Source organism: Malus domestica, chromosome 11 (genome assembly GCF_042453785.1).
Source record: "Malus domestica chromosome 11, GDT2T_hap1".
In the NCBI taxonomy this organism is placed as follows: domain Eukaryota; kingdom Viridiplantae; phylum Streptophyta; class Magnoliopsida; order Rosales; family Rosaceae; genus Malus; species Malus domestica.
Window position 1 is genome coordinate 20989027 of NC_091671.1, and position 22331 is coordinate 21011357.

The 22331-nt window shown below is 39.0% G+C and overlaps 2 long non-coding RNA genes across 2 annotated transcripts; one reads left to right on the forward strand and one right to left on the reverse strand.

Annotated features, from left to right (window-relative positions):
* The first annotated feature begins 383 nt into the window (after nucleotides 1–383).
* On the forward strand, nucleotides 384–3143 carry LOC114819581 (uncharacterized). The gene is made up of 2 exons (XR_003766873.2): nucleotides 384–901; nucleotides 1680–3143. It is a non-coding gene; the product is annotated as an uncharacterized lncRNA (long non-coding RNA).
* A 150-nt stretch (nucleotides 3144–3293) lies between these two features.
* Nucleotides 3294–15592, reverse strand: LOC139189111 (uncharacterized). The gene is made up of 2 exons (XR_011572640.1): nucleotides 15389–15592; nucleotides 3294–3612 (listed from the first exon to the last, which is right to left on the reverse strand). It is a non-coding gene; the product is annotated as an uncharacterized lncRNA (long non-coding RNA).
* Nucleotides 15593–22331: the final 6739 nt, after the last annotated feature.

Consider the following 22331-nt stretch of genomic DNA (forward strand, 5'->3'; position numbering starts at 1 on the left):
CTTAGATGTGAGAGATCTTAGGTTCGAATCTCGTGGATGGCGAATTCGATACAAAATTAGGTTGCTCATTGTGTGGCTTATCTGAACCCCCTCCCCTTAGTGTAAAAAATATTGATGTACTAAAAAAAAATACTATTGTATTTCGTTTCACTTGTAAGTGAAAGATCTTAGATTCGATTCTCATTAAGGACGGATTTAAACCACATTACTCCTAACCTATTGGGAGACTTAACCCCCTCCCCCATCTCTTCAGTGTAGATAATATCATTCGTAAAAAAACAATACATATTTTTTTTAAAACAACTAAGAACGATGTATATTGGACAAAAATAAAAAAAAAATAAATAAGTCAAAAGAAAAATTTTGACAAAAAATCCAAACCCAGTGCCTGCAGCTGAAAAACTTGGGTAGCAGCCGACCTCCCTTTTCACTGGGCATTTTTTTCATGCCTATCGCCAAACCAATCCCTCATTTGCTTATCCCTTTCCACCTACACACCACCAACAGTCGTTTTCTCAACTCAACTTATAGATTTTTACAGAGGCAACAATTCAATTCAATTCAAGAATTTAAGCAGCGCAGAAGATCAGCAAGACATTGAGCACAAGAAACAAAGCAAAGATGACAGGGTTGGCTAGCGCAAATTTGCCAAAAGAGTCAATTCTGGTTCATCTTCTTGCCCTTTCGGTGATGGGTTTCGTCGTTATAGCTCACGGGAGATTGCCAGAGGTTTCGACAGTGCAGAATGACCACCCAAATGCGCCCCCTGCATTCTACATTCTTGGGGATTCCTCTGTCGATTGCTGAGACAACACGCTGGTTTACCCGCTCGTTCACAGCTCTCTCTCCTTGTATTCCTGCAACGGTTCTTCTGATGCTAGTCTCATTCCTCATCTTCTCGGTTACTCTTATTACTCTCACTCCTTCCCTTTTTAATATAAAATCTGGTTTTCATGCGTTTTATTTTCATGTTCTTTTTGCTGGTATGTTTAGTTGCTTCATTATGCTTGTTCCCACTTACTTTTCCTTCCGAGGACGTTGAAAACCTGTTTGTTTTGGGATTGGGAAAAAACATTTACTGATTAGATACCATCTATATATGTCTTGAGGGTGCAAGTGTAGTTGTTTTTCTTGTCTTTCCTTCGTTATGCAGTTGCTCTCCTCGTACTGGTCTGGTCTGATCACCTATGCTAGCATAGATTATGTTGGTGTTCGGTATTATAACCAGTTATGCACTTCATTCCTGACCAGTAATACGCTCTGCCTCGGTTCGATCAATGTTTAGGCTCTAGACATAAACCTAAACGCAATCTATGTCATTGGGTATGGAGGATGTTCTTTCTACATATTGGGATTGAACATGCAACTATTATTTGATTTATTTCATAGTTGGAATCTGTTTCATATGACCCCTTGGTTCTGGACGATTGATGGCTGTATGCAGCTTGTCCATGTCACCATTTCTTGTAGATGACAGCTCTCACTGAAGGAGAGTTCTCTTTACCCTAACTCCTTTTTTTTAACAAGGCTAATAATTGTTTCGTTCTTTTTGGGGTTTTTGTTCTTTCCAAAATTAGAAGCTGAAGAAACGGTACCTAAGTCATGAAGGTTGATGCGTTTCTTAGCATTTGACACTTTGTTGGTGTCCGGACGTTTACGGACGTGTTTGATCCCTGCAGGTGAAAACGGTTGTTTTTGATAAAACAGGACTCGGACGGTTGGGAAACCCGTAGTAGGCAATGCTGTGCTCTTCTCCAATTACTTAATGGAGGAGTTCTTCACTCGACGAACATTACAAGCATCATGGTTACTGGCGATAACTTGGCTACAGCGGCAGCCATTGGGAAGGAGGTTGCCATTGATAAGGTGTATGCTGAGACAGATCCAGTAGGGAAAGCTGATAGAATCAAAGAATTACAGGTACGATTATATAATAGTTACAGGGGTGGTGTGAATGGATTACAAACTAACTAGCTCCACAAGTAATATTATTCTGGTTTTGAACGCAGATTGAGGATTACTAAATTATATTTCAAATGACTTATCTAGAGTAAACTAATCTTATAGAAATCTTCAAACTCATTTTTCTGTATCAAGTTTGTATCTGACTTGATATGTGATTACAATTGATGAGTCCATATTATATTACATATTTTACTCTAATCCTAGTTTATTTTGGTTATTATTTTCGAATAATTTTGATACTTTGAATTGTATTTTCAACATAGGGCTTTCGACTTCCTCTAGGGAAAAGTGTGATTAAATGAATTTTGAAGTAATTCTAAGTGGAGGACTTTCGACTTCCTTTGTGTCAAAATATCATATTTTCCACCAAGTGGTTATTTTCTGGCGATAGAATTAAGGAGCAGTGCACGGTACTGGAAAAGTGACATTTTGGGCTCGATTGCAAGTTTTGGAGCCCTGGTCTATTTTGGATTGGCCCCTTCTAGATATGTGTTCAGATTGTTCTAATTTTTAAAACAAGCTATCATGGCCCATTTGTTAGATGGCGGATTTCTCTATGTTTGACTAGAAGATTGTTTCCTAATTTATCTTAATTTGTTTTGTTTTCTAGTTTTATTCTAAGACCTTTTCTAGGTAGGGTTTTATTTTGTAGTAGTATAAATAAGGTTATTTAGCCATTAGGGTTGGGAACGCACTACTATGGAGAATCCAACTTAGATAACTTTGATGGTTGAAGTTTATTTTCTAGGTGTTTTCTATCTCTATTCTTAATAATATTTTGTTTTATGATTGTTCGTAACTAGCCTCTTTTACTCGGGTTAGGCCACAAGTCTTAGTAAGAATATGTAGTTTCTTTTCAATTTACTAATGATATTATGCATGCATATGTTTTGAATTATTAATCACCATAATTAAACTATCTAAGTGTCTTAGAGCTGGTTTGGTATTGATGTGCTTTCAAAAAAAGTTGTTTCGGCTGTGTTGAGCAGCTGTGAAATAAAGCAGCAGAGTGTTTGGTAAACTTTTTTGTAAAAGTGCTTTTGGAAAAAAAAGCAGTGTTACAGTGTTTGGTAAATTTTTATGTAAAATAACTATGACTGTATAAAATGACCAAAAATGGCATAATACTAAATATGCTAGTAATTTAATTGTTTGACCAATAAAGGTCAATTACTTAATATACTTTGTTCTTTTGGTTTTCGACCCAACCTTAATTCTTTAACCGGACGTTTGGAATTTCTAACAAGTCATCATTTAATCATGTATGTTTCTGCACCAATTTGTATGAAGATTTGTAGAAAGGAAATCGAAAGGAAAGTAGATTGTAGTAGATACGTAAACAAGGTGCAATATTTTAGAAGAAAGACACATCATTGCGACTTGTATTAGTATGTACAATCATTATTTCTTATCAGAAAACTATACTCGTATTTGTATCAAATGTTCCTCTGTATCGTATCTTACATGAACACCACTGAACATTGACCACCAACCCCCATATTTTTATCGACTTTTTTTTCTCTCTAGAACACCTCATACGCAACTTCTCAACCATGGACAAGCCGCCCCCTTCCGGCGAATCCCACGAAAGTGAATCCGTCATCACCAGCCTCCAAGAATTTTCAAGCTCAACCATACACAACCACCCTGCATCAAGGAGGCACAACCATAACAAAATCAACATTTTTATTGATCAAATTGATTATCGAATAAATTCTAGGGGAGCAAAAAACGAAAAGGAAAGAAAATCAGTTAATCAAGCTAAACAATGACTTTCCATGGCAGAATAGAAGTTTTCTGCTAAATATCAATAAAATTTAAGCAATCAAAGATGAAAATTTATAACAATTATCCAGTTAACTAGGAAGTGGGTAACTTCCAAATCAAAAATAGAAGAAAACCCAGATGCCATTGCCTATTTTTATCCAAAAGGAAAATTCACAGCAATTATCAAGTCCAACTAGCAACTGGGTTATCTTCCAAATCAAAATTAAACAACACCCAGATGTTAAAAATTGCTTCTTTCTATCCAAATTAAAGAGCAAGTCAAAAGCATTAGCCTCTAAGCAAAGTGGCAGATCTCAAATGGTAACATCACACCAATTGTCCTAAGAAAAATTAATCTAAACATTTCCTAAAAGGAAGATGTAAACAAGGAAATTCCTGAAACAAAAGAGACAAGAACACATGTACAAAATAATATTTTGTATTAATGATTTGGGGGTTACAATCTCTTCTACAAATTTAGCCTCTGATTCGATCTTCGTAAGATGTAGACTTGTGGATATTTTGTTGATCCAAGGGCCGTCGAGGCTTGATCTTAGATGAACGATTGGAAGTTTCTTCAAGGGCCTTAGGGGCTTAATCTTGAAGGTTGAGGGAAGTTTCTTCAAGGGCCTTCGGGGATTGATCTCGAAGGTTGATGGATTAATGGATCTTCAAGAGCTTTTGGGCTTGATCTTAAAGAACGGGGATGAATGGATCTTCAAGGGCTTTTGGGCTTGATCTTGAAGAACGGGTGTGGATTTGTTGATGTTGTTGATCCAAATGGTCGTTGGGGCTTGATCTTAGGATGAACGAATGATGAACAATGAACACTTTCTTCAAGGGTCGTCGGGGATTGATCTTGAATTGGTGGAAGTTCTTTAAGGGCCGTTAGCGCTTGATCTTGAATGAGGATTTGACGAAGAACGAAGAGAGCTTTCTTGATCCTTCAGGATTTGCTTGGGAGCTTTGGAGTTTCAAAGCTTCAAGGCTTTGGTGTGATGTGAATTGGTCCCTCAAAATGAATGCCTTGGCTTCCTATTTATAGAATTTCAAAACTTGATTTTTGGGTTTAAATAATCAGATGAAATAAATCATTTCTGCCAGGTGTTGAAACATGTCCTACTTGATGACTTTTCTAATGATTTTCGATTTTTCGTTGAGTTACATGCTACGTGTAAAATTTATGTGACAGGTGAACGTTGGAATTTTAATTTTTGATCTACATTTATTTCACCGAAAACTCCGGCTGTGTAAGTTTATCTTACATTGCCGGTCCCAAGCCCGGGTAAAGGAGGAGGGGGAGGGCGTCAGGTAGTCGACAGCCGGCACTCCATAGTTACGTCGAATCCTTATGAAAATGAATCCAGAACGAAATCGCACTAAAGCTAGGGCGTCACCCGTAAGTGGCGCGCTGTGTGGCCCGAGCACAGTGATAAGTGAGTAAGGGTCGCTGTATCTCCATCGGCACCCGGATGCAGTGTTAAATGAGCAAGGGGGCCATAGAAACTTCTTTTCGAACGACTCCACTCAAAGTTGTTTGGGAGCATATGCTCCTATCAACTTTACACATGACACACAAAAGAAGTACTTTGATTCTATTGGATGAGGGAGGGTGAAGAAGTTAGGACAGAAGGGTAGAGTTCAAGAGAGCAGAATGTGTTTAGGAACGTGGAATATAGGAACCTTAACGGGAAAATCTATGGAAGTAGTGGAAGTTATGGTGAGGATAAGGATAAATATTATGTGCCTACAAGAAACTAAATGGGTTGGACTTAAGGCAAAGGATCTAGAAAACTCAGGGTTTAAACTTTGGTATTCGGGCACAAATAGAACGAGAAACGGTGTTGGCATCATCGTGGACAAGACCTTGACACAAGATATTGTAGATGTCAAAAGGGTAGGAGATAGAATCATGGCAATCAAGATTGTAATAGGACAAGAACTCATCAATGTGATTAGTGCGTACGCACCTCAAGTAGGGTTGGATACGAGTTCGAAGGAGAAATTTTGGGAAGACCTTGGAGACTTGGTGCAAGGAATTGCCCAGACGGAGAAGTTATTTATAGGAGGAGATTTAAATAGACACGTGGGCAGAGAGACAGGCAACTATGGAGGTTTTCATGGTGGCCATGGTTTTAGGGAGAGAAACGAGGATGGGGAAGCTATCTTGGATTTTGCAATGGCATATGATCTCTTCTTAGCCAACACCTTCTTTAATAAGAGAGAAGAACATGTGATCACCTACAAGAGTGGATCGTCAAAAACACAAATAAATTTTCTTCTAAAGAGGAAAGGGGATCGTATAACTTGTAAGGATTGCAAAGTTATACCGGGAGAGAGCTTGGCTAATCAACATCGCTTGTTGGTGATGGATGTACATATCAAAAGAGTGAGAAAAAAGAACAAGACTTGGAAGTGCCCAAGGACTAGATGGTGGAATCTAAAAGGAGAAAAACAAGTCATTTTCAAAGAGAAAGTAATCACCCAGTATGGGTGGGATAGAGAGGGGGAAGCTAGCCAAAGGTGGGATTCCATGGCTAGTTGTATCCGAAAAGTAGCAAAAGATGTATTAGGAGAGTCCAAGGGCTTTGCTCCATACCAAAAGGAATCTTGGTGGTGGAATGAGGAGGTACAAACAAAGGTGAAGGCTAAGAAGGAATGTTGTAAAGCCTTATACAAGGACAGGACCGATGAAAATGGTGAAAGGTATAGAAAAGCGAAGCAAGAGGCGAAGAAAGCTGTGAGAGAAGCTAAGTTAGCGGCTTATGACGATATGTATAAGCGACTAGATACCAAAGAAGGAGAGTTGGATATCTATAAACTAGCTAGAGCAAGGGAAAAGAATACAAGAGACCTAAACCAAGTGAGGTGCATCAAGGATGAGGATGGAAATGTTCTTGCTACAAAGAACGCGGTCAAAGACAGATGGAGAGGTTATTTTCATAATCTTTTCAATGAAGGACATGAAAGGAGTACTTCTTTAGGGGAGTTGAGTAACTCAGAAGAGTGTAGAAACTACTCCTTTTATCGTCGAATCAGGAAAGAAGAAGTGGTTGTAGCTTTGAAGAAGATGAAGCATAGAAAAGCAGTGGACCCAGACGATATACCGATCGAAGTGTGGAAAGTCTTGGGAGAGACAGATATAGCATGGCTCACTGACCTTTTCAATAGGATTTTGAAAACGAAGAAGATGCCAAATGAGTGGCGAAAGAGCACTTTGGTGCCTATCTACAAGAATAAGGGCGACGTACAAAATTGCATGAACTATATGGGTATTAAGCTAATGAGTCATACAATGAAGCTCTGGGAGAGAGTCATTGAGCATAGATTGAGGCAAGAGACACGGGTTTCGGATAACCAATTCGGGTTCATGCCAGGGCGCTCAACCATGGAGGCAATCTATCTCTTACGAAGATTGATGGAAAGATATAGAGATGGGAAAAAGGATTTACACATGGCCTTTATAGATTTGGAAAAAGCGTATGATAGGGACCCAATAGACATTCTTTGGAGGATTTTAGAGAAGAAAGGAGTACGAGTAGCATATATCCAAGCTATAAAGGATATGTATGAAGGAGCAAAGACTGCCGTAAGAACTTATGAAGGACAAACCGAAAGCTTTCCCATAACTGTAGGATTACATCAAGGCTCATCCTTAAGTCCTTACCTTTTTGCGTTGGTAATGGATGAGTTAACAGGACATATTCAAGATGATATTCCTTGGTGTATGCTTTTCGCAGACGATATAGTGTTGATAGATGAAACTCAGGAAGAGGTAAATGCGAAGCTTAACCTTTGGAGAGAAGTGTTGGAATCTAAAGGTCTTCGCCTAAGCCGATTAAAGACAGAATATATGGAGTGCAAGTTCAGTGCAAATGGAGGCCAAAATGAGTTAGGGGTGAGGATCGGAGATCAGGAAATACCAAAGAGCGATCGTTTTCGCTACTTAAGATCTATTTTGCAAAAAAACGGAGAATTAGATGGAGATCTTAACCATAGAATACAAGCTGGATGAATGAAGTGGAAGAGTGCATCCGGCGTGTTGTGTGACCGCCGTATGCCACTGAAGCTCAAGGGAAAATTTTATAGGACGGCAATAAGGCCAGCGATGCTGTATGGCACAGAATGTTGGGCGGTGAAGCATCAACACGTACACAAAATGGGTGTAGCGGAGATGAGGATGCTTCGTTGGATGTGTGGGCACACGAGAAAGGATAAGATTAGGAATGAGGATATCCGAGGTAAAGTAGGAGTAGCCGAAATTGTAGGAAAGTTGAGAGAAAATCGGTTACGGTGGTTTGGACATGTGCAAAGAAGGCCTACTAACGCTCCGGTTAGAAGATGCGACTATGGGACAGAGGTTCAAGGCCGAAGGGGTAGAGGAAGACCTAGGAAAACTTTGGAAGAGACTATAAGAAAATACTTAGAGTATTTGGATCTAATGGAGGACATGACACATGACCGAGCACAATGGCGTTCTAAGATTCATATAGCCGACCCCACTCAGTGAATAAGGCTTTGGTGTATTTAATACAATACGTTGGAAATAAAGCAAAGCTTATTTATTGATATCTCTGATAAGTTACAAATATGTACATATACATGAGTCAAAATAAACAAACAAGAGGGAGCCTTCACAAAGGTTGCTTATGAGAAGTCTTAGCAGTCGGTAGAGCCCCAGAAAGAGAAGGCATCGGAGGGGGATCATTCGGAGCCTCAGTACTGGACAGAACCCTAGAAGGAGGAGGCATCGGAGGTTGATCATTTGGAGCTTCATTATGCGGTACAGCTTCAGAAGACGAAGGCAATAAATGCATTTGAAACAAACCCACAAACCGCTGATGATCAAGTAAAACCTGACCATCAGATTCCTTCATCTAGTCAAGCTTCCTCTTCATGTTTGTAGCATAGTTATGTGCGAGCCGGTGCAACTGTTTATTCTCATGCTTGAGCCCTCTAATCTCCTGTTTGAGACTCATCACTTCAGCCGCCAATGATTCAACTTGGCGGGTTCGAGCAAATAGGCGTTGGGCCATATTAGACACAGAACCTGCACACTGAATACTCAAAGCCAGAGAATCCTTAACAGCCAATTCATCAGACCGTTTGGAAAGTAGTCTGTTATATTTGGGAGTGAGAAGGTTCCTAGCCACCACCGCAGCGGTCATATCATTCTTCATCACGGAATCCCCAACGGTAAGAGGACTAGTAAGGGATAAGAAGGATGGGCGCCATATGTTGTCTGGAGAAGGCGTGGCTGCCTCTTCAACAAGGTTCAAGTCAAAACCATGGTCGGAGGGGCCAGATATTTTCAAAGGTGTTGAAGAGAGAAGAGGTCGGACAAATCAAGATCTTAGAAGTGCAAGAAGGGAGCTTCTACTGGTGAAGATTCAAGTGTGTTTTGAAACTTAATGCCAGCCTCTATAACAATCTGCACTCGACGGAGCTTTAGAAATCGAAGAGGCGTCTGCCCAGAAATCGAAGAGGCGTTTGCTTTCTCAAAAGATGGGCTGCTCAGAAACCACGAGGGCCGATCTTAGAAATCGAAGAGGCGTTTGCTTTCTCAAATGCTAAGCTGCTCAAAGACCACGAAGACCGATCTCAGAAATCGAAGAGGCTTGCTTTCTCAAAAGCTGGGCTGCTCAGAGACCATGAGGGCCGATCTTAGAAATCGAAAAGGCACCTGCTTTTTTCAGCCTTGTCAGCACCTGTCAAATGCACACTTAGCTTTGCTGAAATTACGGGCACTCTGTTGAAGATTTCTGGTGAAGTAGAAAGCATGTGAATCTTACTGTTCAATCATCCACTTTTCACACGCACCATCAGCTCAGGGGTACCACAGATAACTTTGCCAAAGATCTCTGACAAAGTTTAGACACGTGAAGCTTGCAGCTCCCACTACATCGCTATGACCAAGAAGGGTAAAAGAATAGCAAAGAAACAGCACTAACAAAGTTTAGACACATAAATTTTGGAGGTCTAGCTATCATATTATTACCCACAAGGGTAAAGGAACAGCACCACTGCTGGATAATTGGAAAGTCCCTGTGTGTCAACCTCTGTGCTCCGTGGCAAGGTAGACTAGCAAACATGCCCTACCTTTACTCACATTCGAGAAAACACTCCCAACAAGATTGCTTGCTCCAAAATCGAAGAGGCACCGTTCTCCGAATCTCGAGAGCCAGACTCCCAACATGATTAATTTCTCAAAAATCGAAGAGACACCACTCTCCGAATCTCGAGAGCCAGACTCCCAGCAGGATTACTCTCTCAAAAATCGAAGAGGCACCATTCTCCGAATTTCGAGAGCCAGATCCCCGACAGGATTACTTGTTCGAAAACCGAAGAGGCACCGTTTTCTCAACTTCGAGAGCCAGATCTCCTTGGATAAAGCTTGTCTGTAATCTTCACACGCAACATCAGCTTTCCAGATACCACAGACCACTTTTTCAAAGTGCTCTGACACACGTGAAGCTGGCAGCTCCCACTACCGTGCTATGACCAAACAGGGTAAATGAATAGCATTACTACTTGTTGTTAGGGAGACTCCTATATATGTCGACCTCCATCCTCAACGGACAGGCAGACCTACAAAAATGCTTAACCCTTCCTCATATCTGAGAGGGCACTTCCAACGAAGCCTCTCGAAATACTCAGCTTTCTTTCACCCCGATAATACCTCTGCAAACAAGCTACACCAGAGCAAGAATATCTCATATCATCAGGGTTAAAAGGAAAAGTATCCCATATCATGCTTTTTCCCTGTCTTTTCCTTTGGCCTTATTCTTACCTACAAGACAAGAAGAAAGAGAGCAATCAGTCAGCACTTGGAATCAAGCTTCCAGTTAGGAACTGACTGCCTGGAACCCCTTACCTGATTACTTACCTGGCATTGCTCTTGAGTACTCATCTTCAACATCTTATGCTTCTAGAGAAGATACCACATCTGCCTGAGGAACCAATAGGGAAAGTAAGAAGGATACAAGGAATCATGTGGAGACAAGCGTAACAGAACGCGTGCCGATACATCCACTACTTTGTCAACAACAAAAATATCCCATATCAGCAGGGTCGAACGTACTCTAGATTTGATGGACTTGTTTTGACCCTCAAATTCTTCAGTCGGCCTTATACTCTGGAGGAAACTAGAAAACCCTCCAGCCTAGTTCAAGAATAAGCCTGTGGAAAGTTACTTCTTCAAAAGCAAAAGTATCTCATATCATCTATTCTCCTTTTCTTCTCTTTATCCTTCATGCTGCCTGCAAGATAGGGAGAATGAGAACAATCAGCCGGAACTCGAAATCAAACTTCTGATCTGGGACTGATTGCTTGGAGCTCTAATTGCTTACCTTATCTGTCACCTCTTTCAGCAGATCCCTTAGCTCGGCGACTTGGGGGACTCCTACTACATGTTTTGTATCGCGCTTGACCAAGCCTGAAACTACAAGTAAGCTTCAAGTGAAATTGATACATTACCTTGTGCATCTCCACCAGTTAAAGATACCACCCCTGGATGGAGGAAGAGTACTTCCAGAGAAGATGCCACATCTACCTATGAGACAGATAAGGCAAGTGAAGACGATACCACACTTCGGTACTTAGAAGTTTCGTGATTACGAGATCATTCTCCCACAATATTTCCTAATGTCATTTGTACTCACTAAAGGAGAGCTTGAACCTATGTACTTGTGTAAACCCTTCACAATTATGTTTGCTTTCCTGTCTTTATCCTTTTACATACTTATCCACACTAATGACCAGAGCAATAACTTAATACTTTCTGTTGTACCAAAGTCCTCACTGATTTTGTGCATCAACAATCCTTAAGTCCTTACCCTTTTGCGTTGGTAATGGATGAGTTAACAAGACATATTCAAGATGATATTCCTTGGTGTATGCTTCTCGCAAATGATATAGTGTTGATAGATGAAACTCAGGAGGGGTAAATGCGAAGCTTAACCTTTGGAGAGAAGTGTTGGAATCTAAAGGTCTTCGCCTAAGCCGATCAAAGACAGAATATATGGAGTGCAAACTCAGTGCAAATGGAGGCCAAAATGAGTTAGGGGCGAGGATCGGAGATCAGGTAATACCAAAGAGCGACCGTTTTCGCTACCTAGGATCTATCTTGCAAAAGAACGGAGAATTAGATGGAGATCTCAACCATAGAATACAAGCTGGATGGATGAAGTGGAAGAGTGCATCCGGCGTGTTGTGTGACTGTCATAGGCCATTGAAGCTTAAGGGAAAATTTTATAGGATGGCAATAAGGCCGACGATGATGTATGGCACAGAATGTTGGGCGGTGAAGCATCAACACGTACACAAAATGGGTTTGGACATGTGCAAAACCGAGCGCAATTGCGTTCTAGGATTCATATAGCCGACCCCACTTAGTGGGAAAAGGCTTTGTTGTTGTTTTTGTATTTATTTCACCGAAATTTCGATGTCTACAGAAGAATAGAAATAGAGAGCCTGTGAGACCCTCTTCAATTCCAAATACTCATTCAACTCTCCCAATGATTTTCTACTCTGCAATCAAACAAAAACCCCAATTGAACAAAAATTGAAAAATCACTCGAAACAAAACAGTAAAACCCCAAAAAATTAACAGAAAATAGCAAACAAGAAACCCAATTGAATAAAAAACCGCAAACCCACAAATCCAATCAAAACCCAGATGCAAATTTCACCAAATAATTTGAACACAGAGCACTCTACACTGTTACAAAAAGAGTGTTTGGAATGAGATGAGGAATATCTACCATTAATGGCAGACAAAAGACCAAAATTCAAGTCTCCGAGTCCATGATATATTTCATATCAGAATTGGTGATGAATGATAAGAACATGTTAATTAGCCCTAAAACTTACGCAATTTAATTTTAAGTGTTTATTATATGGGTGTTCATCGAATCTAAACATTCACATATAGCATACACATTCTCCCCAGCCAAGCACAACAAAAACACAAATAACTCTTTAATCCAAAACAAGATTCAGGGAACATGAATAGAGAAGTAATCATTTTTTCTTTTCTCTCAAATTTTCTTGTTTCCTCCACAAACCCTAATTTTTTCCCCAATTTTTTCCCCAATTGTTTTCTCCATCCCTAGTTTTCCCGACACCCATACACTCATCCCTTCACTCTTCCCACCCCTCTTTCACTCTCCCCATCCCCAAATTAAAAAATCCAAACAAATAAATAACAACATTTTAGAGAAAAGAAGCTTACCAGAGGAATGAGGGAAGGCGACAGCTGGCGCTGGGACCGACGGAGATAGAGGAAAAAGAGGAGAAGGAGAAGAGGTGCAGCTGCAGGCAACAGAGGAGAAGAGGGCGTGTTGAATGTTCTGCAATTTCAGGAGGGCATGCGAGAGAGAAGAGGGCGTGAATGTTCTGTGATTTCAGGAGGGCGTGCAAGAGAGAAGGCAGAGAGAAACGAGGGAAACATTGGCAATTTGAAAATTTCATTAAAATAATTATTGTAGCTCCGTGTTTTGACAAGAAGCTGTTTTCTGAAGCTGCTTTTTGCAGCTTCCCATTTTTAGCTTTTTTTCATCTGAAACTTTGAAAAAAAAGCTTCATCGCACCTTTTTTTTTTAAATCACCTCAACCCCAAACTGGGGTTTAGTGATTCACAACTATTAGGATATTTTGAAAAGTGATTTGATGCAATTTCAGTCGGAAGGTTCCTTGAAATTGGCGTTGGCTTCTTGTGGTTAATAATTATAATTTCACTTAGGATGAACACCACGTCTTAAAGGTTGCATGGTTTTTCAAAGAGTTTTCACAGAACTTAATAAGTCTTTTGACACACCCCGACCCGGAATGTCCACTTAGACTCTGAATCGAGTTGTGCTGGCCAACACCTGGATGATGACGAAGCCATAAAGTGTAGTGTAGTGGAAAAAAGATGTGAATAAATTTAAACCTAAAAGTGCCTAATCAAAAGAGTGCGTGAGTGAGCAGGATTGAACTCATTTCACACGTGATGTCAGAGCATAAGACAGTATAGTAAATAGGATGAGGGTTATACCAATGAAGATAACCATCTTCTAAGATTTGCCAGAATCCTTGTTTACACGTAAACACATCTACTAAACCTGGATGGGTGAAAAACAAAGTTGAGTGGGTCAACAAAACAACATTTGTAAGAAAAACCTTTATCTTCGAACATAGTAACCCCTCGTTGTAAAACAAGTATAGTTTCCGTAAAACATACTATATAAGTATGAAAATCAAGTGCATGCCAAATGTAAGTCTAAAAGTATGCCACAACAGATATTCTCAACAACAATATAGATATGATTATGTGCTGTAATCTATACTAACATGTCAGTCGGAGTCACCTAATGTGACTTGTACGACTGCACCTATAGCTCATCCGTCTATGCTAACACATCGAGTCGGAACTGCCTAGTGCAGTCTGTACGACAAGCTAGGTGTGATAATAACACTATAGTGCTACGATCACGTGAAGATTACACTAGGCGCAGTTACCATCGAGTCTGAACCACCTATTGTGGTCTGTACGACAAGCTAACACCTACTTAGATCCAAGGCGAGTGTGCGGTGCCGAGGTGTGAACATACACGTGAAGGCTAGCCTGGCCTCGGGTTGAGCACTCACCAGGGGTGTAGCAATGATGAGCAGACTATAGACATGCATGCCAATAAGTCTTAATCATTAAATCAATCACATAACCTTACCTAAACTTACTTACACGTCCCGCGCTCACCTTAGCATTTCAAACCGTTCACAACAATCATGTGCATGTAAAATGCATATGGGTATGCCATGATATTGAGTAAAAACCCAAAACATAATATAGGATTTTGAAATATAAAAATCATGGCATAACATGCATAATTCATTTAAAACGTTTATGGAACTAATTCAATTAGTTTAATAACACATATACGGACACTTATATAAAGCCTCCGTATATTGCTCAAACATAGGGTTTGAATATACGAAATCGATCTACTCGATGTCACGGACCCACACATGTCGACCACACGCTGGCCATAGGCCGGACACACCGCCATGTGCCCCACGCTCTGATGACCCACGTGAGACCATGCTCGCCCACACACCTGCGAGTACAGCTGTACTCGCCTTCCTCACGAGTTCTTGCGTTTTGCAGGTTGACGGTCCAACTTCCAGAGCTCCTAACGAGCTCGATTCTCAACCAAAAACAATTCTATAAAGACCAAATTAAAGCTAGGAATGTAATGAATCAATCCATATTCACAGAAAGTTCAAATGTAGTCATGTTGTCCAGGAATTTGGCCTGAAAGTGGCCAAATGGCCATGGTAAAAAATTTCCAGAAACCAAGATTTTTCATCCCAACTTTGAAGGTTGATTTCTAGTTTGAAACTTAACCATTTCTAATGTTCTACCTATGTAGTTGAAGCTTGTGATGAGGAGAACAAGATCATACCAAAATCAAGGCTCAACGGAGGCCGAACATGAACGAAAAATAGATCTGAATATGGCTCGACGGCCACGATTTCTTCTTCCAAAATCCGGGGAACACTCTTCCCCGAGATTCGATCTGCAATTTAAACCACCCATAAACCCCCTAATTACGACTAGAACAACATTAGGGGATTGAAACTAGAGAGATTTGAGATCCAAGGGTTCCAAAGTTACCTTGGTTGTGTATGGTGGAAGGTTGCCATGAAAATGGCAAATGGAGGTAATGGCTGGTCTTTTTCCTGACCTGGTGTACAAGTGTTGAAGTTTTGCTTCCATTATGTCTCAGGTTCGAAGGCTGGTATTCGTTAAGATGGTAAGTTTGATGATGATCAAGCAAGTGTATGAGTATGTTTGCAGAGAATGAGAGAGAGGTCTCGGTTTACAGAGAGAAAAGGAAGAAGAGAGAGAGGAAATGAAGAGTTTTGATTGCTTAAGTGTAAGTGTGGGTGAAGAAATCTGATTGGGTGCATGATTGACAAATGGGAAGTGACCCAAGAAGAAGGGAGAGTTGACGAGATCCGAAAAATGGGAAGAAAAGGCACGAGGGAGTGGTGGAGGTATAGGGCGTGGGCCCTAGATGTGTCACAAAGCAACATATTACAATACCTCTAACACAGAATTATCCGTTTCTCTCGGTATTCGATGTTTCGTAAAATTTTAACCATAGCTCCAATTTCGATTCTTTATACGCCCGCACGTTTGTAACGTTGAGTACTTCGGGAAAACGTTAAAAGGATGTTTCATACGTCTCCCAATACGCTGGTCAACAAAAGTCAACACCCTCGTCTCTAGAGCATTTTCGTCAATTCATGCTTTTAAAATTCATAAAATCGTAAAATTGGGGACGGGTTGTCACATCTTTCATGTGCATACTTGACTCGAACGTCCAGACAAGTTGCATGTCAGATATACATTCTATGTTGGAGGTTCTAAGTACGATATATATTAGGAAAACCTAACCTTCAAAATATGCATGGATAATTCATAAGTAATTGAGAGAATTACGTAGGATTGTAAAGGTGATGGCGGAACCTAGTGCTGAAATTGATTTTCAAAACTATTTTCTCTGGAAAAGGGATCCTCTCTGGATCCCTTCCTCCTAATCCTAGGGATCCACCAATCCGGGCCATTGAAATTTAATCCAACGGCTAAAGTTATTATAACTTTTAAAGTGGGCCCCTGTTTGTAGTTGTTGGATCAAATTTCAATGGTCCGGATTGGTGGATCCCTAAGATTAGGAGGAAGGGATCCGAAGAGGATCCCTTTCCTTTTTCTTTTATTTGCTTTGCCAATTTATTTAATTATTTTTAGTTAAATTCGTTTTTTGTTGCAGTCCTATTAGATTAGGAATATGATTGTGTAAATCCTAGTGTATCTAGATATCTTAGAATATTCCCTAGGGTTAGATATTATCTTGTTAGAGTTGTAATCCTATTTGGGTAATGATTTAACCTTCCCTAGATATAACACACACCCTCACAAACACATATCTATTTTTGTGCCGGCCCCTCTCTCCCTAGCCCTAATTACATATTAGTAAATTAGGCCTACAACATTTTTAATATTTTAGGTCATAAAATCAACCTTTTCTAAACTTTTTTTTTCTTTCAAATAATTAATTAAGAGTTGGTTTTAAATACAAATTATTCATTCAATCCCTATGGAAACGATCATGCTTGAGCCGTTTATACTATAATTACCTTGTTCTCTTGCAAGTGTTTTTAAGTGTTTTTACCCCTACTTTTGCAGGTAAAAATCCTATCAACAATCTATCAAACATAGCTTTTTATGACTTGTTAAATTGGATTTGGATGCAAATGAAAGGAATGACAGACCCTCATCTTCAATTGTACATATTCTGAACAAGGATGGTCTACCTTGCCCACATTAAGTCGAGTCTTTGATGGAGGGAGTTAGGGTGACTTAAAGCTATTGCTTGTGTCGTTCGCTGGCCTTGTTTCACTTTACTATTGGCTCTCTTTTTTGGTTTGTAACTGCGTTAGTCCTAGTTGTGGCCTTTCCCTTTGTTCTTTGGCTTTGCCCTTAGACCTGGCATTCATGTCGTGTTTCCCGTGTTCGTGTCGTTTTCGTGTCATACCCGATATCTTAACGGGTCGTGTTGTGTAACACCCGTTAAAATAAACGGGTAAAATGACTCGACCCAAAATCGACCTGATAATATTAACAAGTAATATGTCCCGACCCGTTACCAATTAAGGAAAATATATTTTAAACCAATAAATAATCAAATGAACAACATAATACTAAATAAGTATATACATACCATATTATTATATTCAAAACGTAAAAACGCATTTGTCTTTCAAGTATTACATATTTACATACCCAAAGTAAGAGCATAATAAAATAAAATAAACATTAGAACATTACAAAATATCCAATGTTCAAAAGATTTGCAAAATTAAGGGAGTTATGTTTCAAGGTTTGGAACCTTGCACATTTTCTTACAATCAAACTCTTCAATTTTCATCAATCACTATGGGAAACGGTATTGGAACTTTGGCTTGATATATTGTCTTCAAGAGTTATATTGATGATATTTTCAGTGAGGCTTTCTACATTAGCACTCTCTTCTCATTTATCATATGGTTATTGTTTAAGTAAAGTCTTTAATAGTTTTTGAATTAATGTAGAAGTGTGAAAAATATAGAAAAAATATATAAACGCTCGTAATGACAAGCTTTACAACTTTCGTGAAGGGCTTAACTTTGAAATGTGCCATTATAATCATATAAATCATAGATCAAAATTTAACCGTCGATTGTTGTTTACATTTATGCTTAATTTTTCTCACCAAATTTTATTTTTTGAAAACATGATCTATTAGAGGATACAGGAAGATGAACGGTTCAGATCGTTGATATTATGTTCAGAGTTTTACCGTTAGTGAAAATATTGCTTGGTGTTTATAAAGTCTCTACAAACTATATAACATCGACTCATATTTCAATTAACCGTAAATAACGGGACGTGATATCGAAGATCCGAACAGTTCATCTTCCTACATCCCCCAGAAGATCATGTTTTAAAAAAAGCAAAATTTAAAATGAAATTCAATATAAAGAATAAAGCCTAAACGACAATCGACGATTAAATACAAATTTAAGGTTTATGGATTATAGTGTCGGATTTCGAAGTTGACCCCTTCACGAAAGTTGTAAAGCTTGTCACTACGAGTGATTGTATATATTTTTTTACATTTCTTACACTTCTACAATAATTATTATTAATTTTATTACTTTTACACTCAAATAAAAAACACTATTCATGGTGGTTTGGGGGGTTTTAAAAATCTAAACGATAATGTAAGTGTAACCATTGTCTACTCGTGGAGGAATGATGAATCACGAGTGACACACCCCGACCGAGATCGAGGCATGCTGGCCGTCACGTGAGGGTGATGTAGCCATTTGCACAGTGCGTAAGCAATAAGGATAAAGAATATACGAATAAATAAAAACCGGAAGCTACTAATGTGCACTAATAAACAGGAAGTGTTAAGAGTGAAATACAAGTTTAAATACACCTAATCAGAGCGTAGAAAGTCTAGGTGCAGTCCAGTAGGACAAGTACTAATCATACAGTACCATAAGATGTCCTACAATTATTTTAATATGTCAGAACCGTCAAAATCCTCGTACGCCACCAACAACAAGCTTACCTGAAACCTGGAGGGGCACAAAACAGAAAGTGTGAGTGGGCAAAAACAAATGTTTTACAAAACCATTTCATGTCTCAAAAGTTCTAACCCCTCGCCGTAAAACATGTATAATTTTCCCAGAAATAGAATATAAACATATGCATAAGTATATATGTAAATATCTCAATTCAAATCATGCTTCACATATTCATAACCGTAAGTACGCCATGCCAAGATATAACAGAATAAGTAATTCAGGAGAGAATAAATTCATGGAAAATAATATATTAGCCGGAACCCCTGCATAAGTCTGTACGGCTAAATTCATAGCTCATTAGTCAATCTAGCCGGAGTCACTACCATGACCTATACGGCATTACACTGCACATAAGTCGAAACCACTAAGAAGAGGTCTGTACGACAAGACTGGGTGTAATATAGTTATGCTCAACACTACTCTCTCATGATAGCTGGACGATAAATCACTAGTCACCTACGAGTCGGAACCACCTATGATGGTCTGTACGACAGGATTGTGCACCTAAATTGGATCCAATATGAGCATATGATGAGGGAGGTGACATTATATACAGGCTTGTGCCCTATCTCTGGCTAATCATTAACACCGGGGTGCAGGTTTATGAGCTCAATGTTTCTCAATCACATATCACATCATTGATACATCACATAACCAAACATAACTCACCTGGTACTTACTTGAGCGTCCACAACACCATAATTATATATTATGCATCATATATCAACTCATATAGAGAATATAAATTTATATGCATGGCAATTCAAGGCATACTTCATTTAAACGTAGTTTTCTGGGAAAATATCAAGTATATAAGTATATACTGAAAACCAAAAGCCCACTCACACGCCGCCACGTGCTGGTCAAGGCACGACAACACGCACCACCCACACGTAGGGACCCTAACGGAATCCCTTAACCCCCGTTAGGAATATTTCGTTAAACTAACCAACGCCGTTAGGAATATTCCGTCAAAGTTGATGAAATATTCCGTCATCCCCTACCTCAGAACTCCAGCGACCATCGCCGGCGCCGAAAACTGGGAAATTCTTTAAACCTTCATTTCTCGTCCATTTCTCAATCAAATTTCATGAATTATATACCAAAATGAAGCTTAAGACTAGTAGAACAAACCCTTACCAGTTTTAGGACTTAAATCTCACGGGATCTCGCCGGAAAAATCCACGATAATCCGGCCAAACTTAAAACTCGTCGTTCTCGATACTCCGACGTCCAAATTCTTCCAACGAACCACTCCTAACCTCGTGAGGACCTCCTTAAGCTACCTATAAGCTTGAAATCCCAAAAAACCCGTGATTTTACGTTTGCATGAATAGTACCTAAATCGGAGTTTGAGAGAAACTAGGGTTTTCGAAGGAGTTCTTACCTAAAAATGGTACCATTCGACTCGTATAAACCTCATGAACACGATGGTGTCCTTTAAACCCTCGATCTGCAAGCTTTCTGCTAGATTTGTTGTTCGTCCGTACAAGAGAAAGGAGAGAGAGTGAGTCCGAAGGAGAGAGAGCACGGGAGAGAAGAGAGAGGAAGAGTTTGTGTGTGTGTGAGTGGTCCACGTGGGTCACCAACCAAAACCACAAAAACTAAGTTCTAATTTGGTCCAAAAATTAAGGAAAAAATGTACGTTGGGACCACCACTAACATGCATATCACACACCACCACACTCACGTCCATGGGTAAAATAGTCAATTCATGACATCTATAATGTATTTCGGGACGGGCTATGACAACGAGTGTTTATATATTTTTTCACATTTTTCATACTTGTAGGGATGTCTTATTGCCTATACTAATACTATACTAGTTGATTTTAATTTTGGACAACAACATGTTAAGTCAAATTTATCCTATTAATGATAATAAGAAACTCTCATAATAAAAATAAATGAATCAAACTTAATTTTTTTAACTTATATAGAATAATAATACAAAAATATATATTTAATATAGAATATACCAATATATACACTATGGCTATTGTATTTTATAATAATTTTTTTAGTAATTAAACTTTAAAATTATAATTTATTTTTTTTAACGGGTCGAAACAGGTCACCTGATAATAACCCGATTAGTTATCGTATTGACCCGAAACCTGTTATTTTCGTGTTATTTTCATGTCATGTCACCGTATCGTGTAAGAAAGTGCCGGGTTTGTTTGCCCTGGTGTAGTTCCAGTTTACCAAAAAAAATGAAAGGAATGGCGGTGGTAATGGTGGTGGGAGATGAAATCAATGACTCTCCGGCTTTGGTTGTAGCAGATGTTGGCATGGCAATTGGTGCTGGAACCGACATAGCCATAGAAGCCGCTAATATAGTTCTGATGAAGAGCAACTTGGAAGATGTAGTTACAGCCATTGATCTCTCTAGAAAGACCATGTCTAGAGTTCGATTCAATTATGTCTGGGCCCTGGGCTACACTATCCTCGGCATGCCAGTGGCGACAAGAGTTTTGTTCCCCTTCAGTGGAATTCGATCACCACTGTGGCTTGCAGGTGCAACTATGGCTGCTTCATCTCTAAGCGTGGTATGTTCTTATCTCTTATTGTAGTCATATAAGAAGCCTTTGCATATTCAGAGCGTCTCCAACGACAAGCCTTTGCCTGGGCCAGCCCAGGTCCAGTGCGGGCTGGGCGATCGTCGGGGCCGAAAATAATTGCGGGCACCAAAATTATTAGGGTGGTACATTCATAAATATTTTTATAAGAGTATAAATTTATAAAATTCAATCAAATGACCAAAAAGTTTAACTAGAATTGGTTTATGTTGCTTAAAATTAACAAGGATGTCTTGGGTTCAAATCATTTTGTGTTTATTTACTTTCCAATTTTTACGAATTTCATTTCATATGGGTATAAATTTATAAAATTTGGTCAAATGATCAAGAAGTTTAACTAGAAGTGATGGTTTGTGATGTTTAAAATTAATGAGGAATTCCTTAGTTCAAAACGTTATGTTCGTTTTTTTATTTTCCAGTTTTTACGAATTTCTCTTCATAAGAGTATAATTTTTTAAATTTGGTTAAATGATTAAGAAATTTAATCAGAAGCAATGTTCGTTTTTTTTTTTTTTTCAGTTTTTATGAATTTCTCTTCGTAAGAGTATAAATTTTTAAATTTTGGTTAAATGATCAAGAAGTTTAATCAAAAGTAATGGTTTTTGTTCTTTAAAATTAACAAAAGGTCTTGATTTTGAAATGTTATGTGCTTATTTTTATTATTTCCAGTTTTTACGAATTTTTGTTTGGTGTTAATTCCTTTTTAATTACTAGCTAGTAGCTATGTGGGTTATAGTTTTTAGACATTCATTCCAATTCAAGTCTAGCCTTCAACAAAGAGTAATGCACATACCAAACTTTTTTTACCAAATTTGCAAACCATATGACGTGTCACTAATA